Here is a 17,580-nt window from a genome sequence, read left to right as displayed (position 1 = left end):
TGTTTGTCTTCCGGCCTCCCCAGCCAGTAAAGGCCACATTTGTCCTGTTCCATGCACTTGGGAGAGGGTGAGAGGGGGTCCGAGGTATCGGTGCTGGCCCCTCAGTCCCAGTAGAAGGGGACAAGAAGCCCACTGGTCTCCTCTTCTCACTTTCTCCCTTCAGAGGGAAGGAATCCCCCTGACTCCCATGCCCTCCCTCTGACGTCACCTCTCACCAATTGGATTGACCACGGACATGCTTGGTCATGCACTCAGCGGGCAGGCTGCTGCATCTGCCTCCCAGATCTCCTGAACCCTGCACCGTGCCTGGAGCCCCTGGTATTGGAGGATGCCCCTCGTGTCAGGGAGAAGGCAGCCTGCGGTCCCTCTCCATGGGCTGGGAAGCCCTGCACCATGCATCCTTGGTAGCTCCCAGGTGGCCTCGCTTTCCCTACTCTCTGCTGCAGGTGTCCAGAGAGGGGGAATAGCTCTCACTCTCTTCGTGAGGGCCATGAGCGATTGGGAGAAGGGGAGGGGCCCCAAGAATGGGGCTTGGGGCCGTGCTGTGCTCAGGCTCATTTGTCCTTTTAGCTTTTAGGTACAGGGGCTGGAATTCCCTTCACCACAAGAACCAGGAGCTTGAGCCATGGAGGCAGGGTCCTGAGGGCATAGTGGTGGGGGAGCAGGGTCCTGAGGGCAGAGTGGTGGGGGGCAAGGTCCTGGGGGGCAGAATCCTTGGTCAGATGGCACAGCAACCCAACTCAGAGAGGAAATCCTGAAAACCCAGGATACCTGGGACTTGAGACCCAGAGGGATTTTGGACTTGGAGCATGGGGCTGTGCCATATGGGAACTGAGGTGGGGGGGAGATTACATATTTTGGGGTGTGTGTTTGTGTTTTTGTTATTATACCTTTTGAGTAAGTATTATTTTGTAAAAATCTAATCCCCCACAGGGATGAAATGGAGCTGGGATGGAGACACCCTCCTGCACTTGGGAGAGCAGCATTGATGGGCTGGGGCCTGGGGGAGAGGGCGATGCAATACCCTCTGACCTTCTGACAGTGGGGGCTGGGGGGCTCACTGTCAGACTGCTTGTTGACTCAGTTTGGAAGAGAGATTAAGCAAATTCTATGTGGCCCCTGAGGTCAGAACTTGGAACAAACTGGAGATTGATGATAGGTCCATAGATATTGCCTTATATGCTGTGGAGAGGTATGTGTATGGAGCCCCCACAGTGCTTGGGGCCCAGAGGAATCCCCCCTCGTTGAAGGCTGTGCAGGAGGATGGGCCCAGCCTGACCTTTTGAAGGGGATGAGAAGCTGGGGTGTGTAGGGAGGGTGTGGATGCCTGGCAGATGTGGGTACCGGCAGGGGACCATGTCTAGACCATGTTGCTGAGGGAGGAGCCACAGCCAGAGGCCTCACAATGCATCTGGCCGCTGTGCTGAGAAGCCAGCAGCATCCTTTGGGAGGCTGCCCTCCAGGCGGCTATGCTTTCCCAATCCAGAGCCCTTGCTGTTGCCAGGCTGGGATGACAGGGCCATGAGGAAGCTGAGGGTCCGCAAGGGCCATTTGGGCTGAGGTGCCCCATCCCCCAGCCCCTCCCACAGCAGGACACGGCGTGATGACTCAGGAGAAGCTCTGACCTGCCTTCTCTTGCTATAATTGGGCTGGCATCCAGTGGGACTCAGTGCCATCTGCCTTGCTGGGTCAGTCATCAGGGCTCAGAGCTCTAAGTGTGAATGGTGCATTTAGGGAGAACCTGAAACCTGGGGGTGGTGAGGGGACCCAGAGCCAGGACGATGAGGACCATGCAAACCTGTGCTTAGCGGTGAGTCAGTGGGAATCCATTAAGCACCTACTGTGTGCCAAGCCCTGGGCCTCCAAAGGGCAATGAAGAAGCAGCCCCAGTCTGGGCTGCCCTGACCAGAAGGCCCCCCCTGGAGTGACCACACTGGGGCACGTGGAGGTGGGGACTCCTCTAAAGCCATGGCCTGGCTTATAAAGTCTCTGGGGTCCCCTCTGAGGCTGAGCTTCTGAGACTCCAGCAACTGGACAAGGGAAAAACCCAGGACAAAAGCAGGACCCTTCAGCCTGAGCAGCCCAGACAGGGAAGTTAGAGGCCTGCTGTGTAAACATCCCAGGAGTCAGGAGGAGGTGAGCTGAGCCAGGAAGGATCCAGGAGGGCAGCTGGCCCTGCTGCTGGCACCATGGAGAGAGGGCAGCGCAGGCCAGGGACCTTCCTGATGACCCGTCCATCCCCACTTCTTTGAGGGAGCAGGGAATCTAGACAACATCAGAGATGGAGCCTACAGCTAAACCCCAGAATAGAGAAGTCAGGCCCTGTCCTGGCAGAGGGGCCACTGCCCCCCTGAAGGCACTGTCAGAGGCAACCTCTCCTCCACCTTCCCCCCCAACCTTGCTGTTCTGGATGCCAAAATTAGCCTGTGTGTTCTACCAGCCTCAGCCCAAGGGAAGAGGCAGGGAAGGATTTCATATTAACAGAAATTGCAGCCTCTGTCCCCAGCAAGAGGTTTATCAAAAAGGACAGATTCTGAATCAGGAATGTGCCCTCTGTCCTGGGAACGCCTGCTCTCTGCCTGGAATGTAGGTCCATGCATGAGTGTCTGTGTGTGCCTGAGTCTGTGGGTTTGAGTGTGAGACCATGGGTTGCATGTAAATGTGTGTGAGTGTATGTGTGTGTGGTGTGTGTGTTTGAGTGTGCTGTGTGTAAGTGTGGTGTATGTACATGAGTGTGTGTGGTGTGTGTGGTATGTGTGAGTGTGGTGTGTGTGTATGTGAGTGTGGGTGTGTGTATGTGAGTGTGTGGTGTGTGTGCATGTGTGTGAGTATGAGTGTAGTGTGTGTATGTGAGTGTGTGTGGTGTGTAAGTGTGTGAGTGTGTGTATGTCAGTGTGAGTGTGTGGTGTGGGTAAGTGTGTGAGTGTGTGTATGTGAGTGTGGTGTATGTGTGTGAGTGTGTGTGGTGAGTGTGTAAGCATGTGAGTGTGTGTGTGGGTGTGTAGTGTGTGTATGCGTGTGCATTCCCATGAGCTTGGCAGTGGCAGGGTGTGCTCAGAAGCCTGTGTCTGGGGATAGTGGGCTTGTCCTGGGCATACCTGCAGGGGGCTCTGCACAGGATTCTCTGCAGAGCTGACCCACTGCAGCCGGACCAGGCTATGTGGCTCCTCTGAGGTCCAGTATGGTTCACGGTGGCACCAGAAGGAGCAGCCACTGAGCTGTGGAGACAGGCAGATGGGCTTTACCGTGGCTCCTTGTCATCCTGTTTGGGCCCTACCTCAGACCATCCAGTGCTAGGCACATAGAGCCACCCAGAAATCCTTGTAGACTGAGTCTGCAGGGCCTGCATGCCTCAGAGACCCTCTGAGAGGAGCAGAGGGCATGGAGTCAGCTCCTCTTCTCCTGTCCAAGGCCCAGATCAAGGATGGGGCTCCTCTGAGCCCCTGAAGCCCCTGACGTCTGTCCCACCGCGAGGGGCTCATGAGGACAGACATCTGCTACCTTTGAAAATCCTTGCATCAGCTTCCCTGAAGACTGGCAGGGGCAGTGCCCCACGTCCCCTCCCACTGGGTAACATCTTCAGCTAATCAGAATATAACGACCTTGAGAAGAGGGACCAGATCTCACCTGGAGCCGTGCCTGACACCCCAGTGCTCAATAAAGTGTACTGATTGTTGATCGGCTGTTTGCTCCAACGTGGATGCCCTTTGGCAGGGAGAAGAGAAGGGCTAATGCAGATCAGAGGGTCCTGAGTCTGACTCCCTCATATTGGGGAAACCAAGGCTGAGGGCAGCAGAAGGACTGGCCAATGCTCAGCTGCCTGGGACTTCTCTCCCTCCTCAACCTTGCTGGCTGTGACGATGCAGGGCTGGGGGAGGAGAGCAGCATCATTTTTGTGCAGAAACCTGAAGAGAGCCCAGAGTGGTGCCCAGGAGCCTGGGGACTCTGAGGAAAACCCATCCCCATTGTGGAACAGAGAACAAGTGAAAGAGCTGCTGCCAGGGGCAGAGAGCTCCCTGGCTTCTGGGTCCCTCCTACAGCTCTCTGAGCCAGGAGGGCTGCCTCACTCTGGCCAGTCCAGGTGGCTCAGAGTCGAGCGGTGACCTTTGCTGAGACCCTGGACCAGGAAGTGCCTGGCAAATGAATGGAGGACTGAGTGGGTAAGTGGGTGACAAGCCCTTGGTGTCCTCCCGGGGAGGCCTAGATGGAGGTTGGTCTCCCCTGGATGGCCCGGCCTGAGGATGCCCACATTGTAGAAAGTGGACCAGGGCAGCAGAACACCTGGTTGTGAATTCTGGCTCTGCCACCACCTGGCTGTGTGACCTTAGGTAAATCACATAACCTCTCTGAGCCTCAGGCTCCCCATCTATAATATTGGGAAATCTCACCAGTGGTGCCAGCCTCACTCAGTCTCTGGCAGATCAGACAAGATTGTGATGGTGAAGCGTTCTAGGAATCCCAGCATTCCTTGGTCTGTGCAAGGGGATGCAGCAGGTGCCTAATAAGGGCCTAGGGAATGGAGCTGACAGGTGTGGTATCTTCTCTTCCCCAGTTTCCTGAGCCACCTGTCTCCTGCTCAGTAAGACATGTCTCCAGGCCTGATGGAGAAGATGGGAGTCATTCACAATGGGTGGTCCCTTCTCCCCAACCCCCCATCACAGATGACCCCCATAGTGGCTCTCTGTTCTCCCTCTTGTCCCAGTCTCTGATGAAGGCTCCTCCTCCTTGTCCAAAACCTCTACTTGGGATGGGCAGAGTCAAGATGGCGGAGTAGAATCAGGACCTCCCTGCGGCTCCGGCTTCCACCTTCCCCAATCCATGAAAAAAGGGGACTCTAAACAAACTTTGGAGCTGAAGAACCCACAAAATGACACAGAAAAGCTAACCTCCCACTGAGGACAGCCTGGCAGGCCAGCAGCAAGTGGCCAGCATAGCGCTCTGGGAGCCAAGCCCAGCCCCACACCAAGGCTTTAGCCCTAGGGCGGGTCTGACCAGCTGCCGGCCAGAGGGACTCCAGATCAGCAGCAACTGTGGCCATTTCCAGATTTGTCAACACATAGATGAGAAGGACAAAGTGAGAGGTCAGTGAAGTCTGGACTTTGGGACCCAGTAAGTGGGAGTGTGTGGCATTTGCCCCTGGGCCAAGAAGCTGCTGAGATGCCCAGCACAGCCGGCCAGCGCCACATGGCAGCTTCAGCTCCTGGCCTGCAAAGTGTAGGGGGACCAAGTGACCAGTCTGAGGGGTAATATCTCTTGCTTTAACCTGCTTGGATATGGATTGCAGTCTAGGGTGGAGGTCCTGGGGTGTGTGTCCAGCTTGCCAGAGTGTGTGGAAATCTAAAGAAAGGGCATACATCTAATACCTCTGGCAACTGAGAAAACTCCAGCAATTGGAACGAAAGCTCCCCTGTCTGGTGGCAGAGTCCTACTGTGGCTAAAAGCCCAGGGGTCAAGTGACTGAGGGGCGACATGAACAGGCAAAGGAAAAAAAGCAGACAGAAGATTCCAACATTAGACTCCTGTTTTGGGGACAAAAAGGAGGAAAGCATGGAACAGGAGGAAGACAGTGAAGTCAGAACTTTTGCACCAAAAGCTTCAAAGGAAAATACAAGCTGGTTACAGGCCATAGAGGACCTTAAGAAGCAGATAAGAGAAGTGTAGGAAAAATTGGGAAAAGAAATGAGAATGATGCAAGAAAATTACAAAATGAGAGTCAACAGCCTGAATGAGGAAAATCACACCTTAAAAAATAGACTAACTCAAATGGCAAAAGAGACTCAAAAAGGCAATGAGGAGAAGAATGCCTTAAAAAGCCAAATTTGCCAGATGGAAAAAAGAATCTTAAAAGTTCACTGAGGAGAATCATTGCTTCAGAATTAGATTGGAGTAAATGGAAGCTAATGACTTCATGAAAAATCAAGATGCTGTTAAACAGATCCAAACAAATGAAAGAATAGAAGGCAATGTGAAATATTTCATGGGAAAAAACACTGACCTGGAAAATAGATCCAGGAGACATAATTTAAAAATTATTGAACTACCTGAAAGCCATGATCAAAGTAAGAACCTAGAAATCATCCTCCAGGAAGTTCTCAAAGAAAACTGCCCTGATGTTTTAGAACCAGAGGGCAAAATAGAGGTTGAAAGAATCCACTGATTACCTTCTGAAAAAGATCCCAAAAAGAAAACTCCTAGGAATATTATAGCCAGGTTCCAGAATTCCCAGATTAAGGAGAGAATATTACAAGCAGCCAGGAAGAAACAATTTGAATATTTTGGAAACACAATCAGGATAACCCAGGATCTGGCAGCTTCTACACTGAGGGATCGAAGGGCTTGGAATATGATATTCAGGAGGTCAAAGGAGCTGGGATTAAAACCAAGAGTCACCTACCCAGCAAAACTGATGTGATAGTAATGGAATATAAAGATTCCCCTGTATTGGCTTGGTTTTCAAACTGATTGTGTTAAAACCCAGAGTTTGTTAATCCCACCAGTGGGATGGACTTGTTGACTTGAAAAGAGAGACACAAACTGGGAGGAGCTGGTGACGTAGATTTGGAGAGACACAAGAGAGAGGCAGAAGAACTTTTTGGAAGCAGCACCTCGTGGAGGCAGAGAGAGACTGAGAGAATTGCTGGGGGGCCACTTTGAATTGCCCTGGACTTTTGAGACCTGCCCCCTGAGCTGCCAAGGACTGAGGAGACATGGCTGTTTTGCTGGTACTTTGTCTGTCTGTTTTGATGTTGTTTTGCCAGATTTGTCCACTGGTGAAAGACAGTCCTGTTGTTGAAGAAGTCCTGGAACCTGGCTCTTGGCTAAGAAGCCCTGAGACTGTCCTGCAGACAGAGAGTGAATACTGTCCACTGGTGAAGGACAGTGCTGTTGTTGCAGGGGTCTGGGAACCTTTCTGGTTCAGAGCTACTGAGACTGTCCTGCAGACAGAGAGTGAATACTGTCCACCGGTGAAGGACAGTGCTGTTGTTGCAGGGGTCTGGGAACCTTTCTGTTGGTTCATAGCTACTGAGACTGTCCTGCAGACAGAGAGTGAATATTGTCCACTGGTGAAGGACAGTGCTGTTGTTGCAGGAGTCTGGGAACCTTTCTGTTGGTTCAGAAGCCCTGAAGAAGGATTTTCTTGTTGTATATTTACAGAAATCCTGGGAGAGGGTTTTGCTAATGTTTTCAGGGGTTCTAGGACTCTTCTACAGACAGAGGATGAATTAATGAAGAGACTGGCAATGTATCTTGTGGCCTTGCTAAGCCTTGTCTCCCCAGGAACTAAGATTGCTGAGAACTTGCCTCATGTCAAGATGAAGAAAAGACCTCCATTTGGGTATTAAGTGCTGTGCTTAAACTTGCTGTAACTCTGGGGTAGATTGAATTGTGATCCAGGGGTGGGGAACTTTTGACCTTTTTGTGTTCTATGGTTGAACAAAAGAATGTACTTTACTTAGATTGGAAACTAATCTCCATTTGAGAAGAGGGGCTTTGTGGTGGACTAAATGGAGGTACAGCCTAGGGGTGGAGTAGTATTTAGAACAGGGAGTTTGTAATTGATTGAATGATTGGAAGGTCCTGGGGTGGGGTAGTACTTGGAGATTATTTAATCACACTTAGTAAATGCTGTATTTTGAATGATGTCATGTTTTGATCTTCTCTGTTCTTAATTTGACACTGAATAAAATGGAGAGCCCCTATGCTGGTATTCTGAACCTTGGGAAGTTGCCTTTCCTTGGCATTATATTACAACTGAGTATCATGTTTCAGGGGAAAATATGGTCATTCAGTGGAATAGAGGGCTTTCAAGCATTCTTGTTGAAAAAAAACAGAGTTGAATAGAAAATTTGACATTCAGATACAAGAAGCAAGAGAAGCATGAGAAGGTAAACAGGGAAAAGAAACCATAAGGAACTTATCAAAGTTGAACTATTAACATTTCTACATGGAAAAACAATAATTGTAACTTATGAAACTTTTCTCAGTATGGAAATAGTTGAAGGGATTAGAAATCTATCTCTCTTTCTATCTATCTATATGTCTATATATGAGGGTATATGGGCATATATGCATGTGTGTATATATGCTTACAGGTATATATAGATAGAGGGCACAGAACCAATTGAACAGGAAGGGCCGATTCTTAAAAGTGAAATTAAGAGGCGAGAGAGGAATATAATGAGAGGAGATGGGGAGAGATAGAATGGGGTAAAATATCTCATATAGAAGAGGCAAGGGAAAATGGTTTCAATGGAGGTGAAGAATAGGAAGACAAAAGAGAATGAGTCAACCTTATTCTCATTGAATTTGGCTTGGGGAGGGAATGAAATATGCACTAAATAGGGTATCTCACCCTACAGGAAAGTAGGGGGGAAGGTGATGAGAGGGGGGATGATGGAAGGGAGGGCAGGCTGGGGGGGAAGGAAGTTGGAAGCACCCACTTTTGAAAAGGGACAGAATCAAAGTACAGAATAGAACAAGTGGGAGGTGGGATAGGAGGGAGGGAAATATAGTCAGTCTTTTACAATATATCGACTCTGTTAATGTTTTGCATTAACTACACATGTATAACCTATACTGAACTACTTATCTTCCCAGTAAGGGTGAGTGACAAGGGAGGAAGGAAATGAATCTGGAATTCAAAGTTTTAAAATAAAATCAAATGTTTATATATATATATATATATATGTATGTATGTATACTATTATTAATGCTATTTTACATGTAATTGGGAAATAAGATATACAGGCACTGGGGTATAGAGATACACCATGCCCTACTGGAAAAGTTGAAAGGGGGTATGGGAGAAAATATGGGAGAGAGCAGATTGGAGGAGGGGATATCCTGTGGGGCTGCTATTTTGGGGCAGTGGGTAGGGGAAAAACAGGGAGAAAATTTTTAGCTCAGAATCTGGCAGAAATAAGTGATGTAAATCAGAAGTTAATAAAGCATTTGAAAAATGGAAAAATAACACCTCTGCTTGGTTCCCCCATCCCATCTTCCCCCAAGCTCTTCTACAATCCCCTACCACTATCTGAATTTCACTCCATTTCTCCACTCGATCCTTTCTTGCTTTCTTAAGATGAGCCCAGATCACTTACTTTATTTATTTCATTAATTTTTTTTATTTTGGAGGGGTAGGGCAGGCAATTGAGGTTAAGTGACTTGCCCAAAATCACATGGCTAGTTAGTGTTAAGTGTCTGAGAACGGATTTGAACTCAGGTCTTCCTGACTCCAGAGCCTGCACTCTATTCACTGCACCACCTAGCTGCCCTGACTCACCTTATTTTAAAAAATAAAATCTTCACTTGGCCCAGCCATCTCCTCAAGCTATTGTCCTACATCTTTCCTCCCTTTCCTTGCAAAAATCCATTTCCATTTGTTGATTGTACTACCTTATGCCCCCCATGATGCCTCATCTCCTCAATCTGGCTTCCAACACCACCGCTGTCCTGAAATCTCTCCCCAAGGCCACCAATGATCCAGGGGCTCTGTCAAACAGCCTTTCCTTCATCCTCACCCTTCTTGATCTCTCTTCAGCCTTGGTCATGTTGACCACCCACATAATCTTCCCTGAGTTTTTGTGACACTAGCCTGGTTTGCCTCCTTCATTTCTGACTGACCTTCAGTTTCCGTGAAAGGTCGACTCCTTAAAGGCAGACGTACATGGGGCTCTGTCCTGGCATTCTCTCTCCATCCTCCCTTTCTCTGTTTGAGCTCCACAGGTCTATGGGCATAATGGCATTTATAAAGGTGACTCCCATGCCCCTCTAATCATTCCAAATCTGTCTCCTGAGTTGCACCCCCCCCACTGGGTTTTCCATAGGCATTAAGAAGTCAACAGGCACAAGAACAAATTCACTCTTTCTACCCAGGCCTTTTCCTCTTCTGAACCTCCTCATGTCAGTCTAGGGCATCAGCCAAGGCTCCCTACCTTGACATTGCCTTGGCCTCGTCACTCTCCTCACTCGACAACTTAGCTTGGCACCACGACCTGCAGAGGTCACCACCTCCCTTCTGCCTCTCACACCACAACCCCCCTCATCCAGGACTGCCTCTCCCCATCACCTTGTGACTATCTTTGTCTTCTCCTTTCTGTCCTTCTGTTCCATCCTCTTCCCTCTTCAATTACTTTTCACAAGCCTCCATTTTGGATTTCCTACAACACAAGTCTGGTCATGGAGCTCTTGCTCAAGGAAGTTTGGGGACTCCTTGTTGCATCTGGGACAAAACAGAAACCCTTTAGCTTGGCAGTTAGAGTCACCGAGCACCTGCAGAACATCTCCCTCTCTGTGTCCCTAAACCCTCTCAGGCTCAGCATTTTCAAGACTGGACTTTCCACCCCTTAGAAAGTGAGCTCCCTGAGAGCAGAGATGTTTGATTCTTCTCTTTGCATTCTGGGTCCTGAGCACAGTGCTTTGCACCCACTATAGACACACCATCCCTCCATCCTTTCATTCCTAATTTTGTGTGCTGAGGACAAAGTCACTTTCTGTAGCAGCTTTGTGACCTGGTGCCTCATCCAGCACTCATCAGCAGGCAAGCCCTGCTGATCCTTCCTTTCCACCCTATCTCACAGCATCTCCACTTTCCCATTTTCCACCCTGGTCCAAGCACTCCTAGCTTCTCACCTATCAAAGAAGGTGAAAATAGATGTTCTCACCTGTGAGAGAGTCCCAGAATCCCTGAGCAGAGGGGAATTCAGCAGCATTGAACCTGAGCCAGATTTCAGCAAGAAGACTATAACATTGCTGGTGAAGAGTCATCCTTCCTCTTCTGGGTGATCCCTAATTGTGGAGGGACCCCCATCCCAGTGGTTGCAGCTCAAGGCAACCTGGCTCACCTCTGAGAGGCTGCCCCTCGATTGGCAGGAACATTACTAGACCTCTTTGGACCTTCCCTGGATTGCTTCTAATCCTGCCCTTTGGGGCCAAGCAGGACAAAACTAGTTCCTCCTCCATATAACAGATCTCCAGAATACTGGAGAGCTCCCATGGTCTCCTGAGTCTTCTCTTCTCTAGGATTAACAATCCTGGTTGTCTCAGTCATTCCTCTTTGTGAATGGGCTCAAGGTCTTTCCCTGTAGTCACTGACCTTCTCTGCAGATTCCTGAGCTTGTCAGCGATCTACTTAAATGTGGAGCCTAGGGTTCCACATGTGGCCTGATTAGGTCTGAGGGTCAGCTCCTTAATTTCAGACACTAGGCCATTAAATGATCCCTGGGATCCCTGGATGAATGGTGCTTGCTTTGCCCAATGCCCTTGCCTCCCTTCCAGGCTGCTATGAGCTCAACCATGCTGGCAAGGCACCCCAACCCCCAGAGAGCCATGTTCTACCCTGACCCAACCAGCCCCCACCTCTCTTGTCTGTTTGCTCCACTCACAGGCCAGTCTGTGATCTTTCCAGGAGCCCAGGAGTCCATGGTGAATCCCAGGGAGTTAGATTCCTAGGAGGATAATAAGCTCTGCTTCCAAACAGTGTGTGGCCTCTGCCCTCTCCTGCTATCTGACAGCAGAGACCTTTCCCCTTTAAGAATCCTAGAATTTCAGACCCTTCAAGACAATCTCATCTAAGCCCCCTAGTGATAGCTAAGGCAGCCAAAGTCTAGCCCGGGTGGAGGCAGTGGAAGGGCTTTGGCCGTGACTTCGTGGCTCCGTGGCTGGGTAGTAGTCTGGGCCCACCAGACATGCAGATAGAGCCAGTGCAGGGTGGTCCAGGCCTCCCTCTGCAGACCTCTCCTCCTCTTCTGCTCTACCAGGGTCTTTTCTGGGGGATTTTCCATTAGCTCTCTCTTCTTGCACAAGTTTTAAGCATTTTGTGAAGTCATTTGGGATCCATAGATTACCAAACCACTGAGACTGTTGCTTTGCCTGTGTGAGGAGAAGCTGTCTGGGCATCTGTGCCTCTCTCTTGGTAAAAGCCTGAGACCTCCTTCATCATCAGGCATGAGGAAACGTGGGAGACAAACACACCTCTCTACTGAATTATGTTCAGCTTTTGAGTGGGAGCAAGGATTATGTTTCCAGGCAAGGAGGAAAAAGAGCCAATCTATTAAAAGAGGCTGGGGAATGGTGGAGTCTGCAGGCCAGGGTTCCTGGTCATTGACCAAGAGAAGTGCGGGGGCCCAGGAGCCCCACAAATCCTTCATCTTCTGCTCTGAGGCCTTTCTGGTCCCTGACAATCTGGAATTCCTGCTCATTCTGTTCTGAAGCACTCATAACAGAGTAATGTGTCTGCAAGCAGGAGGTGATGGTTTTGCTGTGTGCTTGGAGTCAGGAGAAGGCAGGGAGCTGCTCTCAAAACTCTGGAACCAATGAGCTGGCCCCCAAGTCAGAGGGAAAAGTCTCTTAGATCACATGTCGGGGGGATCCTTCCCCAGACCAGCAGCAATGACCAATGTGGTCATGTAAGAAGGCCTGATTTGGGAGCTGTGGCCCCAGCCTCTGATTCTGACTTTTCTTCTCATCCCTTGGTAGCCTTGGGCAATTCCTGTATCCTCCACTGGGTTTCTGTGAAATGATGGGGCTGGACCAGGTGGTCTCTAAGACCTCCTCCAGTCCCATGGCTCTGTGATGAGCCTGTGAGTTTCCCCAGGCAGCTGGAATGACCCCTTGGGAGGCACACTGTACAGCAAAGGAGATAGCTGAGCTGGTCCCTGAAGCTCCTTATGATTGAGGAATTCTGGGATGTCTGTGGGAGGCAAGGAACAGTGACCAGAACAAGGCCAGGGGCAAGCAGAGATCTGCTTCTCCTCCAAGGCAGAGAGTGCATTACTCTCTGCATTTGGCTGATGCCTCCCTGTCCACTGTCTAATCCCTCCCTCTCCCCACCCCTCCCATCCCTAACTCCCCTCATCTGGGGTCCCCTCTCCCCTGTACTCTGCTTGGCAAAATCCATTTCTGCTTGGTCTGGTGGTACTTTTTCCATGCAGCCTTTTGTGAAGCCCTTACTAAGAAGAAGACTCTCCCTCCTCATATTTCCTTTTATTAAAAAAATTTAATTTCTTCTCCTCATTTTTCTTATAGCACTTTGTCCCTCCTTTGCCAAGTTGTTGTCTACCTTTATAGTACTAATGTGCAAACATGCTAAGTTCCCAAAGCAGACTGGGAGCAGGTGCTATTTTGCTTTCTGGCACTGACTTTGGCAGAGAATGAGCACGAGATATACACTTGCTGAATCAAAAGATCACTGACCCTCCCTTGGCAGAGCCATGGGGGGTCTCAGAAATAGCAAGTCCCACCCTTTTGGGTAAAATAATCCTCTTGTACAGAGCAAAGATGGTGGAGTAACAGTTCAACTCTTCAACACAACTCCTCTACAAAGATCTAAAAAATTCCCTGAGTTCTGATCAAGAAATTAAAAAGCAAATCACAGTGAGTCATATTTCTAGTCTAGGTCATCACAGGGAGACAGACGAGCAGCCTGTGGACACTGGGGATGAGGTCTCACTAGCAGCATCCACATACTCCAGACCAGAGGCTGTGTACCAGAGAAGGAGGTGGTCCCAGAGGCACAGCAGAGGGTCCTGGCCTTGTGCGAGAGGAGCAAACCTACCAGTTTGTCATTCATGGCCCAGTTCTGGGTCACATCTGTAAGACTAGGAGGGACCTGCATGAATTTGCTGCAGTCTGAGGCATGGCCACAATGTCAGGCAATGTGATGAGTGAGGAGTGAATTCAGAAGCCAAGCGTGGGGCTCTGACCCCTTAAGCAGAGCGAGGGCTCAGCTCTAGCCTCTAGTCCAGTCTTAAACCTGCGGTGGAGTCATCAGGCTGTAAATCCCAGCCCCAGGGTTACCTCCAGTTCACCACTCTGACACTCCAGGGCTTTCTAGCTGGCCGACAGCTTGTGAGTCCAGCAACTGCTACTGGAACTCCAAGTAAAGGCGAACCCACAGGTGTGCTGCACAGACCTATCAAGCCTAGGAACGTATGGTGCTCAGAGAGGACGGGGAGGTAGAGGAAGGGAGCAATGTCCTGGATCAGAATATTTATAGAATTTGCAGGTCCCTGGCCTGAGCTGATCCTGAACATTTCTCCCTGGAACAAACTAAGCAAATGAGAATGATGCAATGCATAGGGTGCTGCGTCCAAAGTCAGGGAGACTTGAGTTCAGATCTAGCTTCAGACACTTACCAGCTGTGTGACCCTTGGCAAGTTACTTAGCCTCTGTTTGCCTCAGTTTCCTCACCTGTAGAATAGGGGCCATAATAGCTTCTACTTTGCAGGGTTTTTGTGAAGGTCAAATGAAATAATCATAAAATACTTGGCACTCAGTAAACCCTACATAAATGTTAGTTATTATTACTATTGTTATTGTTAGAGGGGAAAATGGGAAAAGAAATGGGAGCTGAGGAAAAAAGACTCCAAAAAGAATGAACAAATTGAGGGGATACTCATCCATTGGGAAAGGGCTGAAGGAATTGTGGCATCTGATTGTGATGGAGTACTGTTGTACTCTAAGCAGTGATGAGGCAGCTAAAAAAGAAAAAAATGGCAAGGTGTCTATCTACGGTGAGAAAATGGGAGATGTTGTGCACAGTAGCAGCAATATTGGAATAATACAAGTTGTGAAAGATTTGGCTACACTAACCAATACAAAGACCCAAGTCAATTCTGAAGGACTCATGATGGAAAGAAAGACTCAGAGTGCAAACTGAAGGATCATTTTCCACCTTATTTTTCTTGTTTTTTTTTCTGAAATATGGCTAATATGGAAAAGTGTTTTGCATGACTTCACATGTATGATTGGTATCGCATTGCTTGCCTTCACAGTGGGTGTGGGAGGGGGTGAGAGGGAGAAAAAAACAATTTAAAACTCAATATAAAAATGTTTAAAATAAACTAATTAAAGTGTTTTTAAAAATAAAGAAGAGAGTGAAAAAGAAGAAAAGAAAATGGACAGCTTAGAACAAGGGGTACAGAACAAACTCCTAAGGAACAAACTCCCTGAAAATCAGAAGGCACCAAATAGAAGCTGAGGACTACAGGAAACAAGAAAGATTAAAACAGAAAAAAAACTGAATAATAGAAGAAAATAGAAAGTATCTCTGAGCAAGAAGAGTCCACCTAGAAAATAGATCAAAGAGATAATTAAGAATCACTGGACTCCATGAAAGCCATAACCAGCAAATAAGGTCTAGAGCTATGTCAAGAAATCACAAAAGAAAACTGCCCAGATCTCTTGGAACCAATAGGAAATGTGGAAATAGAAATAATCGACATGTTAACTCTTGACAAAAACTGCCACATGAAAGCTCCAAGGAGCATTATAGCAAAAGTCCAAGATTTCCAGATGAAAGACATAATACTGCAAGTAGCCCCAAAGAAAGAATTCGAGGCCCAAGGGGTCACACGTAATATCCCATGTGATTTGGCAGCCAAGACTGTAAACGAGCAGGGATCTGGTAAAACCATAGTACAAAAGGCATAGAATAGAAACTTACAGCCAAGAATAAAGCCAGCAAAACTGATTATAATCTTACAAGGAGAAGAAAAATTGGAGTTTTAGTTAAATACAGGGCTTCCAAATGTTCATGATGAAAAGACCAGAGCTGAGATTTAATAAATGCAAATGCAGAAATAAAGAAAAACAGAAAAAAGCTAAACGTATGACTAACCATAATAGGCTCAAAAAAGACAAATTGTTTATATTTCAATATGGGGAGATTAAATGTGCATCCCATAACTTTTTTGTCATTATCAAGTGTTATAGAGCGAGTTTAATTAGACAGTCTGGGAGTGGTTCTGTTATATTTTATGATCTTAAAGGAAGAATCGCAAAGGAATGTACTGGCGGAGGGGAGAGCATGGATAAAATTATCTGACCTAATCAAAGTGCATAAGTAGGAGTCTATGTAAACAAGGAGGAAAGGGTGTGGAGGTCATGTGGCACTTGAGCCCCACTTTCATCTGAACTGGTCAAAGAAGGGAAGAAGAGATGCATAGAGTTGGGTGCAGAAATACCTTTCACCCAACAAAGAAGGAGGAGAAAAGGAAGATGAGAAAGAAACAAATAAGAGGGAAATTAGACCAAAAGGGGAAAAAAGGAAAAAGAAGGGGGGCAGGGGACAGAAGCAGATCCCACCAAACCTAAAACACTGGTGCTGAGTTCCTTCCTTCTCTCGCACTACAAAGAGAAGGAGAAATATTGAGGGTTAGGATGAATTAAAAATTAACAATCATAACTAAGAATGTGAATTGATTGAACTCAACCATAAAATGAAAGAAGGTAGCAAAACAGATTATAAAGCAGCATTCAACAATATATAGTTTACAAGAAACATGAAGCAGAAAACTGTACAGATATTTAAAGTAAAGGAATGGAGAAAAGTCTGTTAAGCTAAGAAGGCAGCGGTTAGCAATAATAATCTCATACAAAACAACAGAAAAAATAGACTTAAGAGATCAACAAGATAATCATATTTTGCCAAAAGGTATCCTAGACAATGAGTAACAGTAATGATATACGCATAAAATACTTTAAAGTTAGATAACTATATCAAGAACCATACAGTAAAACTAGTGGGAGATTTCAATTAACCAAATTCACTCACATATTCACACACATATGTGTATATGTACATGTGTATTTGAATATATAACAACAAAATAAACAAAAATGGAGTGAAATGCCTAAATAGAATTTTGGAAAAGTAAGTTGTGATCGATCCCTGGACATTATTGAATGAGTACCAAAAAAAGAATACATGTTTCTCACTCATAACAATATTTTTGTTTGTTTTTTTACAAAAATTGTCTATGCATTACAACATAAAAATGCTGCAAGTTTTTGTGAAGATTGCAAAGCAAACCATGAAGAAAAGCAGAAATATTATATTCAATAAAGAGCTGATGAAGAGACAAATAATTAAATAATTTTTATTTTAAAGGATAAGTGGGTTTGCTTCAAGTTTCTCTGGTAAAAGTCTCATTTTTAAAATCTATAGGAAACTAATTAAAAAATAAGAACAGGAATCATGCTTGGGTTGATTCATGGTCAAAGTATATGAAAAGGTAATTTTCAGAGGAAGAAATACAAGTTATTGATAAACATATGAAAAAGAGCTTCTTTCCTTCTCCTCTCCTCCTTTCCCCTTTCCCTTCTTCCAAAGTCTCCCAGTGCAAGACAGGGGAACCTCCTCTTGAAGTTACCTCTTCATTCTTCTTATTTCCTGTGTCCTGCTCCTCCACTCCATCTCAGTCATACACTGGCGATGGGCACACCATTCATTTTGCCATCACTCATAAGTATTCCACTTTTGTGATCAAGGACTTTGAAACTCCTTTATCTTATGATAATCATTTCCCCCATTCCTCCTCCCCCTTTGGCTCACTCCTTGATGGCATCCTTCATTCTCTCCTCCTTTACTCTAATGTCTCTTAAAGATGCAACTCTTCTATTTACGTCTTTATCAAGGCCAGGTCCTCTACATGTGCCCTTGATCCCATCTCAGTATTTCTTTTCCAGCTAATTTCCCCCATAGTCATTACCCCAGTCTCTCTAACCTTCTAACTCTTTTATCTACTGGTCCCTTTTCTGCTGCCTACCAACATTCCAAAGTCTCTTCCATTCTGAAAC

This window comes from Petaurus breviceps, unplaced genomic scaffold (genome assembly GCF_028583685.1).
Source record: "Petaurus breviceps papuanus isolate PSGF00001 unplaced genomic scaffold, PetGlider_PUasm1.0 559, whole genome shotgun sequence".
In the NCBI taxonomy this organism is placed as follows: domain Eukaryota; kingdom Metazoa; phylum Chordata; class Mammalia; order Diprotodontia; family Petauridae; genus Petaurus; species Petaurus breviceps.
The sequence above is the reverse complement of the archived record's forward strand: the minus strand, read 5'-3'. Positions refer to the sequence as shown.